Raw genomic sequence first — 20,855 nt, 5'->3', positions numbered from 1 at the left:
ATATATTAATTTGGGCATTGATCAGATGATATGGAATAAGGGGTGGAATGTCCTAGGGTGATTCATAATGATATTGTATTTCACATCAATGTGTGCCCAAAAATTGATTCTGTGTTTTCAAGACCCTGCAGCCAGAGACCTGTGTGTGTGGGGACGTTGTGACTATGGCCTATTTAAAATCTTCCCGCCCAGGATTTTCAGGACTTTTTGCAGCATAATGTTTGCATTGCCAGCTGCTTGATCTTTGTTCAGGCAAAGGTTTTTCTTTTCTTTTTAGCTTTTTTTCTTTCTATGCTCTGAGAAACTGCAGTAGCAGTCTTTGAGTTGCCTTGAGGGTGAATTCCGCAGCTACCTGTCCAAAACTGGGGGCATCGTGTAGGCAGAAGTGGAGCACAGCCACCCCGCTCCAGCCCAAGCCACCATTGAATGCACTGTACAGAAAATTATGCTATGAAAAGCCAGTGTCCAGAAAATAGACAGAGGAGTCCTGACTCTTTATTCGAATAGAAGGAGAGACGCCACTGGGGCATACACCTGCAGGATTTTATCTCTCAAGGGTTCGGAGGGCACAGCCTCCTTTTATCCTAAACTCCTGGCTGCATGTTGCCCTCTTCCTTTTCAGACAGAGTAGAAATTTTCCAGGTTCCAGGGTAGAAATCCATTTTGATTTAGGTTAAATGTACATCTTTTAGTTAAGCCTTGGAATCTTAGCTGTTTAGTCTGAGCTCAAGAAAAAATTGCTTCAGTGAAGAGCAGAGATAAGGGGGGGGGGAGACAGGTCAACTTGGCCTGAGAATTTTTTCTGATAACAAAAGAACTAGCGCTCGATGTCACGCGAAGTCAGTAAAATGAATATGTATGAACCTCTTGTGAAATTGTATGCATATGTATTTAGGGAGAAAGATAAAAAGGGACCGGAAGATCCCAGAGGTACGCATGCCTTTTAAGGGGAGTAATCCCCGCATGCGTCCAGCGCTGCAATAAACATACTGGCTTTACAACTTTTACAAAGTTGTGGAGTTTTTGATTTTCTCCCCAAAACATTCTGGCGAGCCAGCCAGGAGATTCTGTCTCTGTCCCCGCAGGGCAGGAGGGATAGAGGGACCTCCTAGGCGCACCCCGGGAACTTCCCGGAGGAGCTCTGCTGTCCGTTTTGACTTCTGCGGAGACAGACAAGGACCTGCTGGTGTGCGGAGGACTCGGTATGTACTAAGAAGGCCCCCGGGGGATAGGAAGGCTGAATAAGTCACTCAGAGACGTCTGAGTGCTCAGCCTGTGCCTGCAGGCAGACCAGTCGAAAGAGCGACTGAGAGGAGAGCGTTCACTGTCCAATAGAGCAGCCGCTAGCAACCCTGGGGGTGGGTTCGAGTGAACTTGTGCGTGTGTGTTGTGTCCGGACACTGTATTTTTGTGTAGTTAATGCATTGTGTGTGTTTGTAATTGTGTGAGTGCATGGTGTACAAAGAGAGTATATCTACAGTGCGGGGGTGTCACCGACATGTTTTATGAAAAATCCTTTACTTAGGATTTTCCCCTCCTGAGAGCTGGGAGGCCTCAGTAACAAACTGTAAACAATTCTTATCTGCTGCTGTGGAATGCAACAGAGGAAATCTGTGATTGGCCCCATCAGACTGTTTGCAATTAAGAGCCTATCACAGTTCACCTGTCCAGCTGGTCTCGGTCTGAGAAGACTTGTTTTGACATTCTATTCTATTCTTGGCATAGCTTTGTAGTGAAATCCTTCTCTCTATTCTTTTAGTATAGTTTTTATATATTATATATCATATAATAATAAATCAAGCCTTCTGATACATGGAGTCAACTTTCTCGTCTCTTCCCTCATCTTGGAACCCCTGAGAACGAGGTAACATATGGTGACCCTGAGTGAAAAAAGGGACATTCACCACAGAAGTGGCTTCTAGCCAGGAGCTGAAGAACTGAAGATCCTGAAATTGGTCAGAGTTCACAGCCAAGGCTGGCCACAGAGAGAACCTTTTGAAAAGTCTCTGAGACAAGATGTCTGTGAGTCTTCGCAGCACAATGCAGTCTGCTGAAGCCCAGAGGACACTGTCACAAGGTACTGTTTACAGTTCCCTTCCTGAAAATGCTGCCCTTCGTGTGAGGCAGATTCGGATGTGGACAAGGGTGCCTACGGAGGCAGAGGTTCCATTCTCTCCCTCAGAGGAGAAACTTATCGGCCTCTGGCGAAAATGGGGTGATGAGGACAGCGTTCCTATGCTAACGACACATTTCTATGAGTTTTTCCGGTGGGCAAAACACCATGGCTTTTTCTCTGATGCGCTGTATGCCTTTGATTCATATGTGTCATCGTTTGAGCTTGGCACAATGCCAGTGCCCCCACGAGATCACCTACTTCCCTGGCACCTACTGTGAGATATGATCAGAGACAGAGCAAAGCAGGCTCCAACTTAAGGTTAAAAGGAAAAAAAACATTTATTAACCTACAACTACAAAGGAAGACACACAAAACACAATAGAACATAAGATGAAAACCTTCCAAATTCTTCCTCCTCCCCCCACCAAATTCCCAATTCCACTGCCACCCTTCAGATAATCGATTCTCAGTCTCTCGAGAAGAGAGGAGTCTCTCTTGCGCCACATGACTTCCATGTCCAGTGCTCTCACCACTGCACATGGATCAGAGCTGCTTCTAGGGTTTTTCTTTTTAAGGATACTTTGACCAGTTCCAAAGGGAGCACAGTCCTTCTCCTTTTGGGCCACCTGTCCCCCCCAAATTTCACCCTCTGGGGCCGAGGGGTCTCTTGAACAGAGATCGTCTTCTTCTTCTTCTCTTCTTCGAAGCGGAGGGCACCACCACCACCCTCCTCACCCATCATCTCTGTTCACTCCTCCACATCACTGCACTCTCTTGGCTCTGAGCCATCGCCTCCCCCTAGAACGCAGTCTCTGTGTCACAGAAACACCAGGGGTTCTGCTGTGGCCACACAAGAAAAGTCCAGCCCAAAGCCACTCCATCATCTCCTCCCACCTAAAATTCTTCTCAACATCTCAATCTCAACATCTTCTCAATCTCATCAACTTCAGGAAGACTCAGCTTTTGCAAGGTTCCCATCTTCCTCAGAGGGGTTAAAAGTCCCAGGCTCTCTGCCGGTTTACTTCGTCAACTCCCACGCCTGGCTGCCCTGCTGGGCACCCCCCCTTCTCCTTCACGCCCGGCCACTATCACCGGCACCGGCTCTGTCTCTCTCTCCCTCTCTCCGGGGGGGGGGAGGGGGGGAATGGAGGATGGCTGCCCGAAGCCCTTGCAATGTTCTCCTCCACCCTTGGGCCCAGGCCTGGCCTACCTCTCTCTCCGGCCACATGGCTCCCCTCCCCCCCCTGCCCAGCCAGATCTGGGCAGGGGGGTAGGTCTGCTCACTCTCAAGCGGGACTCAAAGAGGAAGTTCCCCTGGGAGATCACAGCTTTTAACCCCTGTGTTCTCAGAGGCGTATCCATGCCCTCAGTGGACAAACCAGGTGCCAATATTAAATCTGAACACCGATTGGCTTGCCCACACCATCACAAAACACTTCATTTCTTCTTAAACCACAACAATATGTTTGGGAATGCATGGAATTAATTATCCGAGATCTTTTTTACAGGGGACTTGGATTTCCTCAGATATATCAGTCTTTTAGAACTCTCTTCCCAGTTTTGAAATGGAAGGCATTTGCATATCAGTGGATTGTGAATGTGCGGGGGATGTCTCCCTTCTCGCTGGAGCTGGAAAAAGGCGAGCCTGTGTGAATCCGCTGCCTGGAAGCCCCCAGCCCCCCCAAATTGGGGTGGGGGGGCGAAGCTTTGCCCGTGGCAGAAGAAAAGTTTTTTTCTGTGCGTTTGGAGCACGCACCGACAGATCCGCTTGCCCCCCCTCGCTGCTCTCAGAGGGAGGTGAGTTGGCTCCGCTGCCGGAGTCGCGGCCCGCCCCGAGGGAGGTGCCGCCTCCCGTGGCTTCTCCTGTGGCACCGCCTCCCATGGCTTCTCCTGCGGCACTGCCTCCCGAGGCTTCTCCCGAGTTGCTAGGCAAGGCACTCGACAGCGATCACCAAGAGCTTGCGACCCCACCCGCTTCCGTGTCGGCTCAGCCGGCGTTGCTGTCTGCGCCTGCGCTGCAGCTTCCAGTACCCGGAGAAGATGTGGCGGCTGTCCCCAGCCCGGTGGGGAATGCGCCCCCTCCGGCTTTGCAGCCCCCGCCGGCCCCCGCGGCGGGATCGCGTCCAGCTGGTGCACCGGTGGAGGGGGCTGAGATTGAGAGTCACCAAGCGGAACCATCGTCGGAGCCGCCCGTGGTGGCCACTGCGGCGCCTGCGATCAGCCTGGATTCCTCCCCGAGCTTTTCGGGCTGTCCCGAGGCTGCCCCTGCGGGGAGAGCTGGGACAGGGGAAGGGGATTCCGGCTTGCCCCTCCGTGGGGGGGTGTGGTTCGACAGCTGATTGCGGGCTCAGCCCGTCTGCCTGCGTTCAAACTCGGTGTTTTTCACGGGCCGACCCGGGTCTGGTTTGAGGTTTCCCGCTGGGGGTTGGAATGCCTGACTCCCCCTGCGCGCCCTTGCAGCGTGGGGGAGGGGGCTCCTGAGCCTTCTGCCTCCGGTCCACAGCCCACAGGGGGTGGTGCCGAGGGGCGGAAAGAGGGAACGTCTTTTGCATTTGCGTTGCAGAGGCAGGAGACACAGTGGAATGTGAGCATCGCTCATTTGCTGTGGGGACAAAGCACCCCCAGATCTGGGGTGTTGATCCCTTGGAAAGCTTCTCTTCCCCAGCTGCTGGTCTGCACCGGTTCAGAGGGGATGAAGCGTTCGGTCACTCGTGCTGCCCTGGTATCGGCAGCAGTGTGCCGGGTTGAGAGAACACAGAGCCCGCTCCGCCGGCCAGGTCTGGGCCGTTTGGCTCGGTTCCCTGGGCCAGGGCCTCCGCCTGGCCAGCGCCTGTTGGGTTTGGGGGCTTTGTTTCCCCCGTCGGGACCTGGACCACCGTTCTCTGAGCTGGGTCTGGGGTCCCTGTTCCTTCCACGGGGGCCAGGGCCCCCTGCAAACAGTGGCTGGTGGACCAGCCTGTTTGGGGTCTCAGTGGCCCCTCTCTTCTGCTCCTGCTCTTTCAAAAAAAAAAAAAAAAAAAAAAAAAAATTTAATAAAAAGGGTTGAAAGAGCTACCAGGTCAAAATTTTTGCAATCCTGTTTCAGGACAAAAAGGGACTTTCAGCAATGTCAAAGAGGAGCATCTTCAGTTTGGACTTTTTCCTTAAACTCAGCTGTTTGGACTTGAAGCAATGAACTTTCCTTGGACTGTTTTTGCATTTTCTTCTATTTTAAGATTGTTTTGGTGATGTGATGGGAATTTGGTGTTCTGCAGGTGAAGAGTTTCCCTGATGGTTCCACACCAGCATTTGATTGCATTTTCTTTTTAATTTACTATAATAAGAAGGGTGATACGTCACCGACATAGTTTATGAAAAATCCTTTACTTAGGATTTTTTCCTCTTCTGAGAAGTGAGAGGCCTCGGAAAAAACTGTAAACAATTCTTATCTGCTGCTGTGGAATGCAACGGGGAGAAATCTGTGATTGGCCCCATCAGACTGTTTGCAATTAAGAGCCTATCACAATTCACCTGTTCAGCCCGTCTCGGGCTGAGAAGACTTCAGTTTACACATTCTTTTCTATTCTTTGGATAGCCTTGGTAGTGAAATCTTTCTCTTTATTCTTTTAGTATAGTTTTTATATCTTATATATCATATCATAATAAATCAAGCCTTCTGATGCATTGGAGTCAACTGTCTCGTCTCTTCCCTCATCCTGGGACCCCAGAAAACCATTGAAACACAGACCCAGTGGAAGACCATAGAGCAAGGGATCCAACGCTTGAGAGAAATGGCAGTGGCAGAGATTATCTTCTCAGATGACGTAACAACTAGGAACCCAGACTTGGTACCATGCACATCTGTGATGTGGCGAAAACTTGTACGACTCGGGCCACATGAATATGCTTCTGCCTTAGCCATAATGAAGCGGGATGAGAGGGATGAGACCGTGCTGGATATGGCAAAGAAGCTCCGAGCATATGCAGACGCTGTGCATGGCCCAACACATGCCAGAATCGCAGCAGTGGAAACAAGTCTGCAGAAGTTAGAGGATAAGATAGAGGAGAATCACAAGAAGCTCAGGGAGGAGATTAAGGAAGACCTTTTCCAAATCTCAGCAGTACAGATCAGAGGTCCTAGTGCCCAATACAGACGTTCCCCAGATGGAGAGAAAAGGTACACCCCACGAGCTGAGCTGTGGTTCTTCCTGCGTGATAGTGGAGAGAACATGAGGAGATGGGATGGGAAATCTACTGCTGCTCTGGAACGATGGGTACGTGAATTGAAGGAAGGCAGGACTCAGAGAGGAAGTTCCACCAAGAGGGAAGCAGCTCCAGTTGCCTGTAGTCAAACTGCCAGATACGATGATGATATGTCCGATCCCCTTGAAGGAACATCCAAGACATATGCCCAGGGAAAGAAGGATGACCAAGCTTAGAGAGAGGCCCTGCCTCTAGCCAGGTAGAGGCTAGGGAAAATCATGTTTTTTGGTCTGTGTGAATTCGTTGGCCTGGCACGTCGGAACCACAGGAATATAAAGCAGTGGTTGACACTGGTGCGCAGTGCACATTAATCCCATTGAGACGTGGGGTCAGAGTCTGTTTCTATTGCCGGTGTGACAGGGGGATCCCAGGATTTCACTTTGGTGGAAGCGGATGTGAGCCTGACGGGAAATGAGTGGAAGAAACACCCTATTGTGACTGGCCCCGAGGCCCCATGTATTTTGGGCATAGATTACCTTCGAAGTGGGTATTTCAAAGACCCAAAAGGACTCAGGTGGGCATTTGGGATAGCAGCTGTAGTGACTGAGGGCATCCAGCAATTGAACACTTTGCCTGGACTGTCTGAGAATCCATCTGCAGTAGGACTTGTGAAGGGAGAAGAGCAACAGGTGCCAATTGCCACTTCCACAGTGCATCAATGGCAGTATGGAACCACTCGAGATGCTGTGATCCCCATCCATAAGATGATCCGAGAGCTGGAGAGCCAAGGGGTGGTCAGCAAGACCCACTCACCCTTCAACAGCCCCATTTGGCCTGTGCGTAAATCTGATGGGGAATAGAGATTTACGGTGGACTACCGTGCACTGAATGAAATGACTCCACTGCTGAGTGCTGCTGTGCCGGACATATTAGAGCTCCAGTGCGAGCTGGAGTCCAAGGCAGCAAAGTGGTATGCCACTATTGACATTGCCAATGCATTTTTCTCCATTCCTCTGGCAGCAGAATGCAGGCCTCAGTTTGCTTTCACATGGAGGGGAGTGCAGTATACCTGGAACAGACTGCCCCAAGGGTGGAAGCACAGTCCCACCATCTGCCATGGACTGATCCAGACTGCACTGGAAAAGGGTGAGGCTCCAGAACACCTACAGTATATTGATGACATCATTGTGTGGGGGAACACAGCTGCAGAAGTGTTTGAGAAAGGGAAGAAAATCATGCAAATCCTCATGGGATCTGGTTTCACCATTAAAAAGAGCAATATAAAGGGACCAGCTCGTGAGATTCAGTTCCTAGGAGTGAAGTGGCAGGATGGACAGCGTCAGATCCCTACAGATGTCATTAACAAGATCACACCTATGTCCCCACCCACCAACAAGAAGGAAACGCAAGCTTTCCTAGGTGCCATAGGCTTTTGGAGAATGCACATTCCCAAGTAAAATCAGATCATGAGCCCTTTTACCTGGTCACCCGCAAGAAGAACGATTTCCACTGGGGCCCTGAGCAACAACAAGCTTTTGCCCAGATCAAGCAGGAAATTGCCCATGCAGTAGCCCTTGGTCCGGTCAGGACAGGACCAGAGGTGAAGAACATGCTCTACTCTGCAGCTGGGAACCATGGCTTGTCCTGGAGCCTTTGGCAGAAGGTGCCTGGGGAGACTCGGGGTCGGCCACTAGGATTTTGGAGTCGAAGCTACAGACGCTCTGAAGCCAACTATACTCCAACGGAGAAAGAAATCTTGGCTGCCTATGAAGGAGTCCAAGCTGCCTCAGAGGTGATTGGCACGGAAGCACAACTCCTCCTGGCACCCCGACTGCTGGTGCTGGGGTGGATGTTCAAAGGCAAGGTTCCTTCCACTCATCATGCCACTGACACTACATGGAGCAAGTGGATTGCCCTTATCACTCAGCGCGCCCGTATAGGTAAACTGAATCGCCCTGGAATTTTGGAGGTGATTACAAATTGGCCCGAAGGTGAGAATTTCGGTGTCACAGATAAAGAACCAGAACCAGTGACACGGGCTGAAGAGGCTCCTCCATATAACCAGCTGCCACCAGAGGAAACACGCTACGCTCTTTTCACAAACACTTCCTGTCGCATTGTAGGGATGAACCGGAAGTGGAAAGCAGCCATATGGAGCCCCACACGACAGGTCGCTCAAGCTACCGAAGGAGAAGGTGGATCGAGCCAACTTGCTGAACTCAAAGCTGTTCAGCTGGCCCTGGACATTGCTGAGAGAGAGAAATGGCCAAGGCTCTACCTTGACACTGATTCATGGATGGTAGCTAATGCTCTGTGGGGATGGCTGGAGAGGTGGAGAGAGGCCAATTGGCATCGTAATAGAAAACCAATTTGGGCTGCTGATGAGTGGAAAGACATCGCTGCTAGGGTAGGGAAGCTACCTGTGAAAGTCCGCCATGTAGATGCCCATGTCCCCAAGAGTAGAGCCAATGAGGAGCACCAACACAATGAACAAGTAGACCGGGCTGCAAAGATAGGGGTGTCAAAGATAGACCTAGATTGGGAACACAAGGGAGAGTTATTCCTAGCTCGGTTGGCCCATGATGCCTCAGGCCATCAGGGCAGGGATGCCACCTATAAGTGGGCACGTGACTGAGGGGTGGATCTAACCATGGACAGTATTTCTCAGGTTATCCACGACTGTGAGACGTGTGCTGCCATCAAACAGGCCAAGCAAGTGAAGCCCCTGTGGTATGGTGGGCGGTGGTCCAAGTACAGGTATGGGGAGGCCTGGCAGATTGACTACATCACACTGCCCCAGACACGCCAAGGCAAGCGCTACGTGCTGACCATCTCTTACGCTTGCTGCTACCCTGCCACTTCAAGGCAGTATTTGACCCTCTGTGACTTTGGGGTGGGAACAGACAGTGCTGTCTTAACGGAAAGGTCAAAGAAAGACTGTGTTGGATTCTTGCCTCCTGCCTCTTACCTTCCAACAACAGGAGGATACAAAACTGAACACTTTTTGCTGTTCTGCCTTTCTTAGGGGTTTGATTGGCACGAAGGAGAGGATTAAAACGTTTAATTGATAATCACTGTTAGTATATGTGTATAGCACATGTAGCATTCTTCACCCCTTACACAGCTACATTGTTGTGTTTTGTCAAGGGGTACCTTTTACCCTTTAACTAAAAGGGGGTGGTACTTGTGTTCCTTATTATTATGGAGGGCAGTTCACAGTTCTTCCGGGAATAAAGTACACACTAATAGGGTACACACGGTAAGAAAAGCTCCAGGCCTCTCGGCAGGGGTGGGAAAGTTTCTCTTTGTTTTTAATGGAGGCAGGCTTTTATCTGTGAAAAATGCGTATTTTATGATTGGCTTTTCACAAATATTAAAATGAATATTATATGTGTTATGTTAGAAAGTTATGCTGAATTAATTTTCTTAAGTAGTGAGAAAAATATAGCTTTAGGTTATACCATAATGTTAAAATAGAAACTGAAAAAGTCACGGGGGCTGCTTCTAACCAGATAGCTACATTCCTGCAGGGTTAGTGTGCCCCAGGGAGCAGGCAGGCTCGGGTCGGCTAGCTCAGCCTTCTGGATGCTGGGTGTCCGAAACCCAAGCTGCTGCAGCCGCAGCTACCTTAGCAAAGCTCAGTGATTATCAGCTCTTAGTGATCTCAGCTCTTTTAAAGTTTCAGCTCTTAGCTTGCTAAAGGCGCTTTGGCTCGGTAGTGGCTTCAAGGCAGCAGACTAAGAGAGAGAGAGAAGAGGCCTCGGCTGGTTCCACAGTGGTTTATTGAGGGGTCCGTGAAGGGTTCCAGTGACAGCTCTTCTGACCAGAATGGGATAAAGTAGCCCCTTATATAGGGATAGAAGGGCTCAGGAACTGACCAATTGTAAGGGTTAGGGAAAATAGCCTGTGGGGTCACAGAGAGATAAGCTGGCCTGGAGGACCAGAGAGAGGACTTCTAGCTTAGTTACTATGACTTGGCATTTTCTTATCTCTAAGCCTCCATCCTCCACAGGGCTCTTGCTAGTTCCGTGTCTGCTACAAGAAACTATGCTATGTAAGATACTTTTTTTAAAGAAAGGACTCGCAGTGAGATAGCAGCCATAGGACATCTAAATCTTTCAGAGAAAAAGAATTTATTGCTCTCTTATCAGAAGAAACAAACTTCTTCCTGCCTCGCTCAGCCCTCAAGACATCATTAGGATTCAGAGGAAGAAGCTGACAATGACCAGAGAGAATCCTCTGTTTGAATGGAATTTATGCATCATGTATGAGATGTATGAATATGAAACAGGTTATTGTTTTTAAGGGTTAATCCTCTGTTAACATGCCTCCTTTTTTGGGCTTATTTTGCCCAGAAAAAGGTACCAGGATGTCCCTAACTCTTTGTTCTTAATGTTTCATATTCTCCTAATCCAAATTGTTCAACTTTTTATTACTCTAATTATATTACTATTTTTATAACCATTTTATCACTATTAAACTTTTGAAATTCTAAAAACAATCTTTAAAGCTCAAATCTTTTCTGAAACACAAAAGAATGTAAAATACAGAAACACTTTTGTTTAGAACCTGAAATGTTTGTCTTCTGGGAATTAGTTTTCTACATGAAGTGTGGCCGGATGAACACTACTGAAGCACGCAAATACAAACTGCAGAAATTACTGAAAATTCTCTCCTACTGGCAGTAAGAGTAAACATGTCTAAAGGTGTCATTGTAAGGAGAGCAGCTACAATGTATGGTTTTAACTGGATTTCAGGTATTTTGTTGTACACAAACTAAACTGCTCGAGGGTAACTGAACATTTGAGTGTACTGTAGGACTTAGCTCTTTCTAGGAAGAGGAGGGAAGAATAGAGGCTTAGTAAAGCTTTGCTAACCTCCTTTCCCCTACAGAGAGTACTTAAGTATTCAGAATTAAGAAAAATGACTACAGTAATGACTTGCTAGTATTTCTCAACTGTGTGCTACAAGAGCAGATTGAGAATTAGCATTCACAGAGAGACAAGAAGGTTGATTTACTTGCTCTCAGTCTTATCTTAATTAATCGAACTACAGGCTCCCTGGACAGTTAGAAGAAGAAAGAAAGAAAAGAGAGAGAAAGACAAAGAAAGAGAAGCTTTTCCTTCTTGCAAAACAAGAAGGAAACTTACACTCTCGCCACACTAGTGCAAGCAACTGCTGAGCTGCACACATAGTCCCCCGTTTTCATGCGGTTCCATGCTGGTGAACACCGCAGGGAAGTCTCTGCAGCCTGGGCCCCCCAGGCCAGCCCTGCCAGGCACAACTGCCTCCGGCATCCCTGAGTCGCCTTGGACAGCTCCATACAGGCGAGCCCACAGCACCAGAGTGACCCCCCCCAAGAGGCACCTACCGCTTGTTGTGCCACGTGCAACTGCATCTTGCACCCCAAGCCGTGCCCCCCTCCCTGCCGAGCTGGCACTACTCCCTGGCGCGTCCCCACTCTGCGTCTGCTCAGCCCCATGCTGGTGGGTTGCAAAGAAGCCCCCGGGCAATCAGGAGCTCCCGACTCTCAGTGGTCTCCACACAGACCGTGTCCTGCAGCACCACCGCTGGGCTAGTGACTTCTGTGGTCCACAAGGTCCTCACACAACCAAGCCAGCCCTCAACCCTCTGCAGTGCAGCGTGCAAAGCAGCCACGTGCCCCACTGCACCCAGCGGTGGCCTCTCGCCGCCCGCGGCCCACTCCCCCCACGGCTCTGCACCTTCAGATCTCCTGGTCAACAAGTGCGGCCCCCACCGCTAGCAGCCCACACCGGCAGACCAGCAGCTGTGGGCTCCAGGGCCTCTGACTGTCGAGGTCACCTCCATCAGGTCAGCACTGCTGAAAACCATCGCGCCAGGTGCTGTCTACATAACAAAGACAGCTCTGGATCTCCAGCAGCGGTGAGCACAAACTATGCTCCGCGTGCCTCAAACTGCAGCCCCAGAGGCAGTCCTTGCCACTGGTAGCCTCTTCGTTGCCAGCAGCCCTCCGCTGCCTCCGGGAAACCCCATGCATGGGGGTCTCCCATCCCAAGCAGCGGCGCAGGCCCCACAGAGCTAGGCACTCTTCCACCAAGCTAGCCCCACTGGACTCCACTGCCTAGTGTCTCTAAACTGCTGCAGGCAGATGCATGCGCAGGCCCCGTGGTCCTTCCGCCCAAGAAGCCTCCTAGCACTGAGCCAGCACCGAACACCCCCGCCTTCACGCCCAGCAGTCTTCATTCACTGCTACTAGGTTGCCTCTCTTGAGGTTTGGCTGGTAAGCTCTGGACGTTATCGTGCTGACCGCGCACCAGAAGCTTACTGTACTGGGCGTGCCGCTGCTCCATGTGGTGCAGGGATGCGGCCCTTCCCCCTCTGCCGCATTGGCAGACTGGGGAGATCACCACAACTACTCGCCTTGATAGGAGTGCCATTTCTACTGTATGGTGACTTTCACCATTACTCTAACTCTGTGGCTCTCAACCTAGCATCTTCCAGGTGCTCTTGAGCCCTTATAAATCCTTCAATCTCACACGTCCCGTTGGCCATGGGGGGGGGGGGGAGTCCCCCCTTCCGTCTTCCCTACATGTCCCGCCGTTCCCTCCTAGTGTCCAATACCCTAAAACTTCAGTGGAGCAGGACCGGTCTAGTATATTAATGGCGTGTAGTTCACTTTCCTATACCGGAATTACAGAGTAATTATCTGGCCAAAAATAGTTATGAGGATCTTCTAGATTTCATATATACCTCAAGCACACTCCCAGAACTACCACACTCTCACACACATGCAAATACTCACAATCCTCTGGATTTGCAGTTTCCTTCGTCCTCTTCTTTTTCATTATTTGGTCCTCTGCTGTTCCCGGGGGGGGGGGGGGAATATCTGCACTCACAAGTGGTCGCAGGAGAACTTGACTGAGCTGCTGAAAATGTGGCAGGGCAATCCTTTCTCATTTGAAATCTCTGACAGCTATGGAGAGGAGGTTTTTTTACCCTGGCTTACAAGCCCCCATTGTGAGAAACAATTGTTCAATTTAAAAATTTTGAAACGTTTATTTAACCTTAATAAAAATTACAACAAAAGGATTAAATAAGGTGTGGAATGTCCTGGGTTGACTATATGATGCTTTTATCCCTAATTGTCTGCTCTGTTTGTACTGAATAATAACTTTTGCACCTTTAAGACTTGTTACAGAGAGTGAAGGGGGCAGAGAAGAAGCACGCAGTTTGTTTGCAGACACTGCACTCCTCCACCTTCCTGTTCCTGGACTGTGTTGTCTGCGGATGGACAGACAGCAGGACAGAGCTCTCCTTTGTTTTAGTTAGTATTAGCTAGCTGAGGCAAAGAAGTTCCCTGGACTGTGTTTTTTTCCCCTTTTTCCCTTTGGACCTGTTTCAACCTGCTCTGGACTGAACACCCAAAAGAGCACCGGCAGCTTGCACCTATAGCCCACTGGGCTGGGCCTGGGCCGCGACATTTCCAGCGCCGGAAGGACTGATAAGAGACTGAGTGAGCCAAGCTGCAACCCAGGGAGGGGACTTTTCTGAGCTTGTCATCTCTTTTGGAGCAGCAGAAGGTTTTATTGTTTAATGTTGTTTAGGTTTTATTGATTAATAAACAGTTTTTTCCACTTTTCTCCAAGGAAGTATTTTTTCCCGAACCAGTTAGGGGAGGGGCCAATTGAATCTACTTTTCTAGAGGAACCGCTTTGGGGGTTCTCTCCCAAATTTGCCCTGAATCAGGACATAAGGAAAAACAGGCCTGGGAGCTTCCCTCGTGGCTGCCTACCACATGGCTGGCTCGTCTTCAAGATGGATGCTTCACCTTTTATATCCCTCTCAAAGTCTGTCAGTCAACTCTTCTTTTCCATTTATTGGTGGAGACTGCTTTCTTGCAACTTGATTGCAGCAGGGTCAGGTGTTGTCATGCCGTGCCCCCCCCCCCCCAGCAACAAGATTTTGTACACGCCTGTCACCGACATGTTTTATGAAAAATCCTTTCCTTAGGATTTTTCCCCTCCTGAGAAGCTGAAAGGCCTCAGGAACAAATTGTAAACAATTCTTATCTGCTGCTGTGGAATGCAACAGGGGGAATCTGTGATTGGTCTCATCTATCTGTTTCCAATTAAGGGCCAATCACAGATCACCTGCCCAGACTGTCTCGGTCAGAGACAAGACTTTGTTGTTCATTCCTTTTCTATTCTTAGCTTAGCCTTCTGATGAAATCCTTTCCTCTATTCTTTTAGTATAGTTTTAATATATTATCTATCATAAAATAATAAATCAAGCTTCTGATACATAGAGTCAACTTTCTCGTCTCTTCCCTCATCCTGGGACCCTTGTGGACAATACCACACAAGCCTTCTTTCTACCTGTCCTAGATGACTCAGGCTGTCTGATGGCAACAATACAGAGGGGGGAAAAGGAGACTATGGGGAGAACAGAGGACATCTAAACAACAAACTGCAATAACATAATTATACATCAGTAAAGCTTCTCTTAATATTCACACAATATTCATCCCTGAATTGTGAGAGCCAATAATCTCATTATCCATCTATAACAGTGGGGAAATCAGAAAATGTTTAGCAAGTTTTATAGAAGCAGAGACAGCTTGTACCAAGGACACACAGGAATGCAATTTGCCAGGTAGAGACACACTGTAATAGAACACAGGAATTTAGTTGCTAGGCAAAAGCCATTGTGAAAAACGAGGCTCACTCTCCTAGTAAAATTTAAATGTTTAATAAAGGACAATAGGAGACAAAGACAATAAAGTAAAGTTAAACAGCCAGGTACTTGGCATTTTGCCAAGAGCACCCCTGCTATTTTGGAAAGACCCTTTATATACCATTTCTGTTGCATCCGCCTGTTACATATTCATAAACAATTATGCATATTTAAACTTTTAACTAGTGTGCATGTTCCAAGAACTGCTTAGCATGGCTCCTCCTCGGTCCACCTTTTTAGAGCATGCATATTTCTTGGCTGTAGTTTTAGTCCATTCTTACAATCATCTTCAGTTTTGGGCTTTGGTCCATACTTTCTTCAGACGGTGAGGGCTGATAGTTGGCATATCAGTAGCAAGGGTCTTCATCATATGTGCACTGGATGTTATCCCAACCAAACAGGCATTTTAACACAAGCATATTGTATCAGCTATTTCACCACTATGTCTAAGTTTAGTTAACAACAGAAGTTAAAAGTATATCTTTATAGCAAAGATACTTCAACATTATACATATAGCATCCATTTTAATATTTGCAAAAAGCCAATATTATATTATGTATCTATAACAGCCATAAAGATAAATGTATATTGCATGGGCTCAGCAAAGCAGAACTTAAGATGTTGTTGAAACCCATAAAGGCAGAACCCAAACCAGCCAGGACTAGGCTTGTGGTTCTGGCCAGGACAGACTGACCTGGAAGAAAGCCAAACCTCTACTGCACCTGCCTAGAAGAAAAGGTCAAGCAGTGAACATCGATGAAGACGATGGTTTCTTCATCAAGACCCCTACCCACAATCACTGGGAGGCGTGGCATCACCAAAGACTCTGGGTGGGGAATGGGAGGGCAGGGAGGTGTGGGCTTGTGGGATCAATGTGTATAAAAAACCTGTACCCTGCTTCATCAGGTATGCATGTCTTTGGTGGAAATATCCCCCATTCGTCCCAGATGGAATAAAACATACCTGCTTTACAATTTTTAATTGTAAAGTCCTTATTCCACAAATCAGTTTTGGTGAGCCAGCCAAGAGGCTCTCTGCCTGGCTGCAGGAACCTCAGGACATGAACGTCCTAAGGCGTGCCCCAGGTCTTTCCCTAGGACCTCTGCTCTCTGGGCTTGCTGCAGGGGTGAGCAAGAACCTCTCCTATAGGGCTGATAAAGTATGTTTTACTGGAACTAAGTGGGGGGCCCAAGGTATGCCTGTAAGTTGCCGGGGACACTTGCACTTGGCAAAACCAGTCTGTCAGAGACGTCTGACATACAGTGCTGAAAGGGTACTGGGAAGCTGGCAAGGGGGGTTTCTGCTGACCCCATGGATGCACACTAGTGAGTTTCGGGGTAGCTCGAGCAGAACACAAGGTATTACTGGAAAGCTGGCAAAGGGTGGGCGGGGGGGGGGCATCTCTGCTGACCACACGGGGTGGCTGCTAGTGAGCTTTCAGGCAGCTCAAGCAGAACTCAAGATATTATCAGTATTTTCTATAACTTTGCTGCTATAATCTTCACTGTCATAAATGTCTGTTTTGCTGTAAATGTGTTTGTTTTAAGACTTTTAATAGACTTATGCCCTTGGGAAAATGGTTTGGGTTACCCAAAAGTGTTAGGATTTACAAGGATAGGTCATCCATACTAAGAGAACTGGTAGGCCACATATCCGGGGGTGGTTTATACAGGGTCAAATTTCCTTTTGAAGAATCTGTCCTTGCTTTAGATTGAGAACATAATGATCCTAGCAGAGTAGTCACTGCTGTTCACCTGCAACTTAGTGCAGGACTGTTATTTTTTTTCCTGTGCTTAGTTTGTCATACTGGACATCACCAGGCTTGGGTGGAATGCAAATGTATTACGTGTGGGGTACGGTGGTACTGTGCATCTCATAAAAGGTGAGGTGCTTGCTGTCAATGTGATCCAGCAAGACACAGCAGAAATAATGCACAAGTTCAACAATTACTGTGGACATAAGTTTGGCTTACTTGAACATTTGGAGGTTACTTCAGAGCAGTGTCTTACTGCTACTAAAAATAAGGATAAACATTGACTTCTTGGTGTTTGTTGTTTATTGTAACCTAGTGATATATGGTGTTTGCTTTAATCCTTGGTACCAGATAATTAAGATTTTATATGTTGTCATTTTTGCAGTAACACTACACTTTTTGTGTCAAAAGCTATAATTGCAACAAGTCGGTAGTTTTCTGGGTTCCTGTATAGGCAGTGTTGATTGTTTTGTTAATTGCAACAAGTCAGTAATTTTCTGAGTTGTCAAAAGTAGCTGTTGAGGCTCAAGTTCAAGCTCAGAGAGCCCAGCCAACCAGGCAGGCTCTTTTTATGTGGTTTCAACTCAAACTGGGCAAGTTTCTGAATAAAGGGGGGGGGGGGTGGACCTTTGTAAGGCAAGAGACAATCAGAAGCCAACAGAGTAAAGAAATGCCCAAGAGAAGACCTTTAGGATGTGTATTAGCCCATTGGAAGGAAATTGTGGAAACGGGAGGAATGGAGAGTAAAAAGGTTTTGATTAAAAATTGTAATCAGTGGTGGCCTCTGTATAAATTAGAAGATGGGGCAAAGTGGCCACCAAATGGGACTATAAAATACAATGCCATGTTACAGTTAATGTTATTTTTGAGGCAGAAAGGAAAAAGGGATGAGGCATCATATGCAGATATGTTTTTCACCTTGCGAAATCATACAGAAGGGCAAAGGGATTGTGGCATTAACCCACCACAAGATCCTATGATTCTAGCATTGGAAAAAGAAAATGAAAGGGCCACACATAAATTAAGACAATGCTGTTTTGCCTGTAGCATTGGTCAACAGTGCACTAGAAACTATAAAATATATAAGGAGGAAGATTCTGATCTGGATAATTTGTACAGACCCCCTCCTCAATCACTAGAATTGGGTGGGAACTCAGAAGAGGCACCAACACCCCTGGGAAGCCCAGTATCCTCTCATGCAAGGACAAGAACTAGGGAACAACCGTCAGTTTTGCAAGCACCCCTTAGAGAAGCAGTGGGACCAGATGGAACAATGATGTTATTAAAGGTTCCTTTTAATACTAATGATTTGGAAATATGGAAAAATAATGTAAAATATTATCGGAAGGATCCTATAAGTATAGCTGGACATTTCCGGTTAATAGTAAAACAACACAATCCTGATTGGAATGATATGCAGTTACTGCTACATGCAGTGACAGAAACAGAGAAACAGCTGATCTTAAAGGTAGCAGGGGATTTGGCTGAGGAACGCTACAAAACACTGGGAAGGGATGTAAAGGAATTCTTTCCCCTCCAGGATCCAAGGTGGGATGTGAATAGAACAGCAGAAAGGCAAAAGTTGATAGAATATCAGGAGTGGATTGCAAAACTAATAGAGAGGGCCATCCCCAAATCCATTAATTGGTCAGCTTTGTATGCTGTCAAACAAGGTCTCTTGGATTCTCTATCTGAATTTTTGTATAGGTTAAGGGACACAATGCATTGTAGTACACCTTTGGACCCAGAATCAGACATAAGAATACAGCATTTGGTGTCTGTTTTTAGGGCAATCTACCAGTGACATAAGGCATAAACTTCAGAAATTAAGGAAGAAACTTAGAGATATGATTGGATGAAGCTTAGAGAGTGTTCAGTAACCATGAAGAAGGGAACAAAAGGAAACAAGGAAATGTGATCACAGTAGTTAAAAAAGAGAAAAGAGGTTTTAGAAAGGGGCCATCACCTCCCCGCCTGGGAAGAGACCAGTGTGCTCTCTGTAAAAAATCAGGCCACTGGAAAAAATAATTCCCAGAATGCTGGGAGAAAGGAGATAAAAGGGAAAGGGTGGTGGCAAATGTGAATGAAGACTGACAGGGACATGGGGGGGGTCATTCCTATCAGATCCACTGGTTATAATGGAGCTAGGGGAAGGAAAAAAGCAAAAGCAAGTGAAACTTCTAATTGATACAGAGGCAACATATTCAGTCAGGGTGTCATCCTGGGTTTCTTCTTCATGCTTCTTCTTCCTTCTTCATGGGTTTGGGTCGCATTTTGTAATTGGGCAGAAAAGTCCGCATTGCGGACTCTTTGGGATCAATTATTGGGTTAAAAGGGAAAAAAATCTAGGTGTCAGTTCTTAATTGGATAGTTTAGTCTTAAAAGACCTTGTAACAAGAGATGGTTAGCCATTTTGTGCCTTCTAATGAAAAGCTGCCAAACTCACAGTAATGAGACTGTTTTACTGATAATAAATAATAAACACTTGAGTCCAAACACGAATTAGTGTCTCAAGTGCCTTCAATCCCGACCCAGAAAAACCGACGACTGGGATCCCCACAACTGGTGCCTCTGTGTAAAAGTAGCAGCTCAGTAAAAAGAAACTGTGCCAGGAACCCTTGACGAAAACCAGGACCTAGGAAAACTCCTCCGCAGATTAACATCTCGGTGTTTGGATATTCTGAGAGCTGTTGCGGTTTCGGCGTGGTGGCCTGGTTCCGCACACCGGCACGGTGACCCAAACCCGACAGGGTCACTCGGTCCACTGCTACATACACCAACGTGGTGGACAGAAAAATGGCGTTTATTGAAGGGTCTCAGGGGTACGTATGGCTTGGGAAGCCTGCGTCACTTCCCTTGCTCATGTCCAGTTGGGTGCGGCCGGGTATGGAGCAAGGGTCTGACTGCAGGGTGAGGAGGGAGCTTCCTGCCTACTCGTACAACCCGAGATCTTCCGCTCGCCAGATCCCTAACTCTTCCACATTCCCCCCCCCCCCCCCCATGATTAGTAAAAATCTTATAAAGTTATAAAATGTAAAGGTTACACAATTTCATGGGTTAGTAGAATTAGTGTAAAATTGTAAGTGTGTTAGTAACTAGCACGCCCTAAAGTAATTGCCGGCGCTCGAGAAACAAAATGTTAACCGTTTCGAAACGCCTTTTAACAAATAGCACCAGTTTGTTTAGTATGCAAGGCCCGAAGATTAGGGTTAGTAAGATTATAGTGACTGGGCCTATTAGGGTAGAAATCAGCGTGGTGAGCCATGGAGACTGGTTGAACCACGACTCGAACCAGCCCTGTTGAGCTTCTCTGTCCATTTTTCTTTGGTTCAGTCGGTTTCTCAGTTCGGCCATGGAGTCTCTGACGATTCCGGTGTGGTCTGCATAAAAGCAGCATTCCTCTTTCAAGGCAGCACACAGGCCCCCTTGCTGCATGAACAAGAGGTCCAATCCTCTCCTATTTTGGAGGACAACCTCTGAGAGTGAGGAGAGGGATTTTTCCAAGGAAGAGATGGATTTCTCGATCCTTTGCAGGTCCTCATCTATGGTCCTTTGCAGCTGGGACAGTCCTTGGTGTTGGGTTGCTAGGGCTGAGACACCTGTGGCCGTTCCGGCTGCTCCTAGGCCGAGTAGCATCGCGATAGTTAAACCTGTCAGTATTTCTCTTTTGCGGAGCCTGCTGGTTTCTTCAAAAAGGTAGTATACTTCTTTGTCTGAGTGGTACAGGACCCTAGGGACAATTAGAACTTGGACACAAAAGTCGTTAGAATGATCGAATTTGTCAAGGAGCACACATGGGCTTACCCCGGATTGGTGACAGACCCACATTCCCGATGCAGCTGGGATCACCCACTGGAACGTCCCTCCCTTAAGTTGGACGAATTCCTTGCAGACATTGCCCATCTGCTTTGCCAAGGTTGCATTGCTAAAGCATTTGCCTTGGCCCGTAACCTGACTTAGGGTAATGCCTCTCCGGGGGGTGTCCCATCTGCATTGGCGTGGATTGTTTGACTTTGAGAAGATGAATGGGAGATCAAAGGCAACGCCTTCATAAAAAGGGGGTTGTGCATCATAGCATAACCAGCATG

The 20,855-nt window shown here is 47.7% G+C and overlaps 1 long non-coding RNA gene across 1 annotated transcript; it reads right to left on the bottom strand.

The window, feature by feature from the left end:
* Positions 1 to 2,429: 2,429 nt before the first annotated feature.
* Positions 2,430 to 3,374, bottom strand: LOC127061000 (uncharacterized). Its single transcript, XR_007780368.1, has 2 exons — positions 3,327 to 3,374; positions 2,430 to 2,928 (listed from the first exon to the last, which is right to left on the bottom strand). It is a non-coding gene; the product is annotated as an uncharacterized LOC127061000 (long non-coding RNA).
* Between the last annotated feature and the right edge of the window lie 17,481 nt (positions 3,375 to 20,855).

The sequence above is a fragment of the Serinus canaria genome, chromosome W, assembly GCF_022539315.1.
Source record: "Serinus canaria isolate serCan28SL12 chromosome W, serCan2020, whole genome shotgun sequence".
NCBI classification, from domain to species: Eukaryota; Metazoa; Chordata; class Aves; order Passeriformes; family Fringillidae; genus Serinus; species Serinus canaria.
Note: the sequence above shows the minus strand (reverse complement) of the source record. Positions and strands in the feature narration are given on the sequence as shown.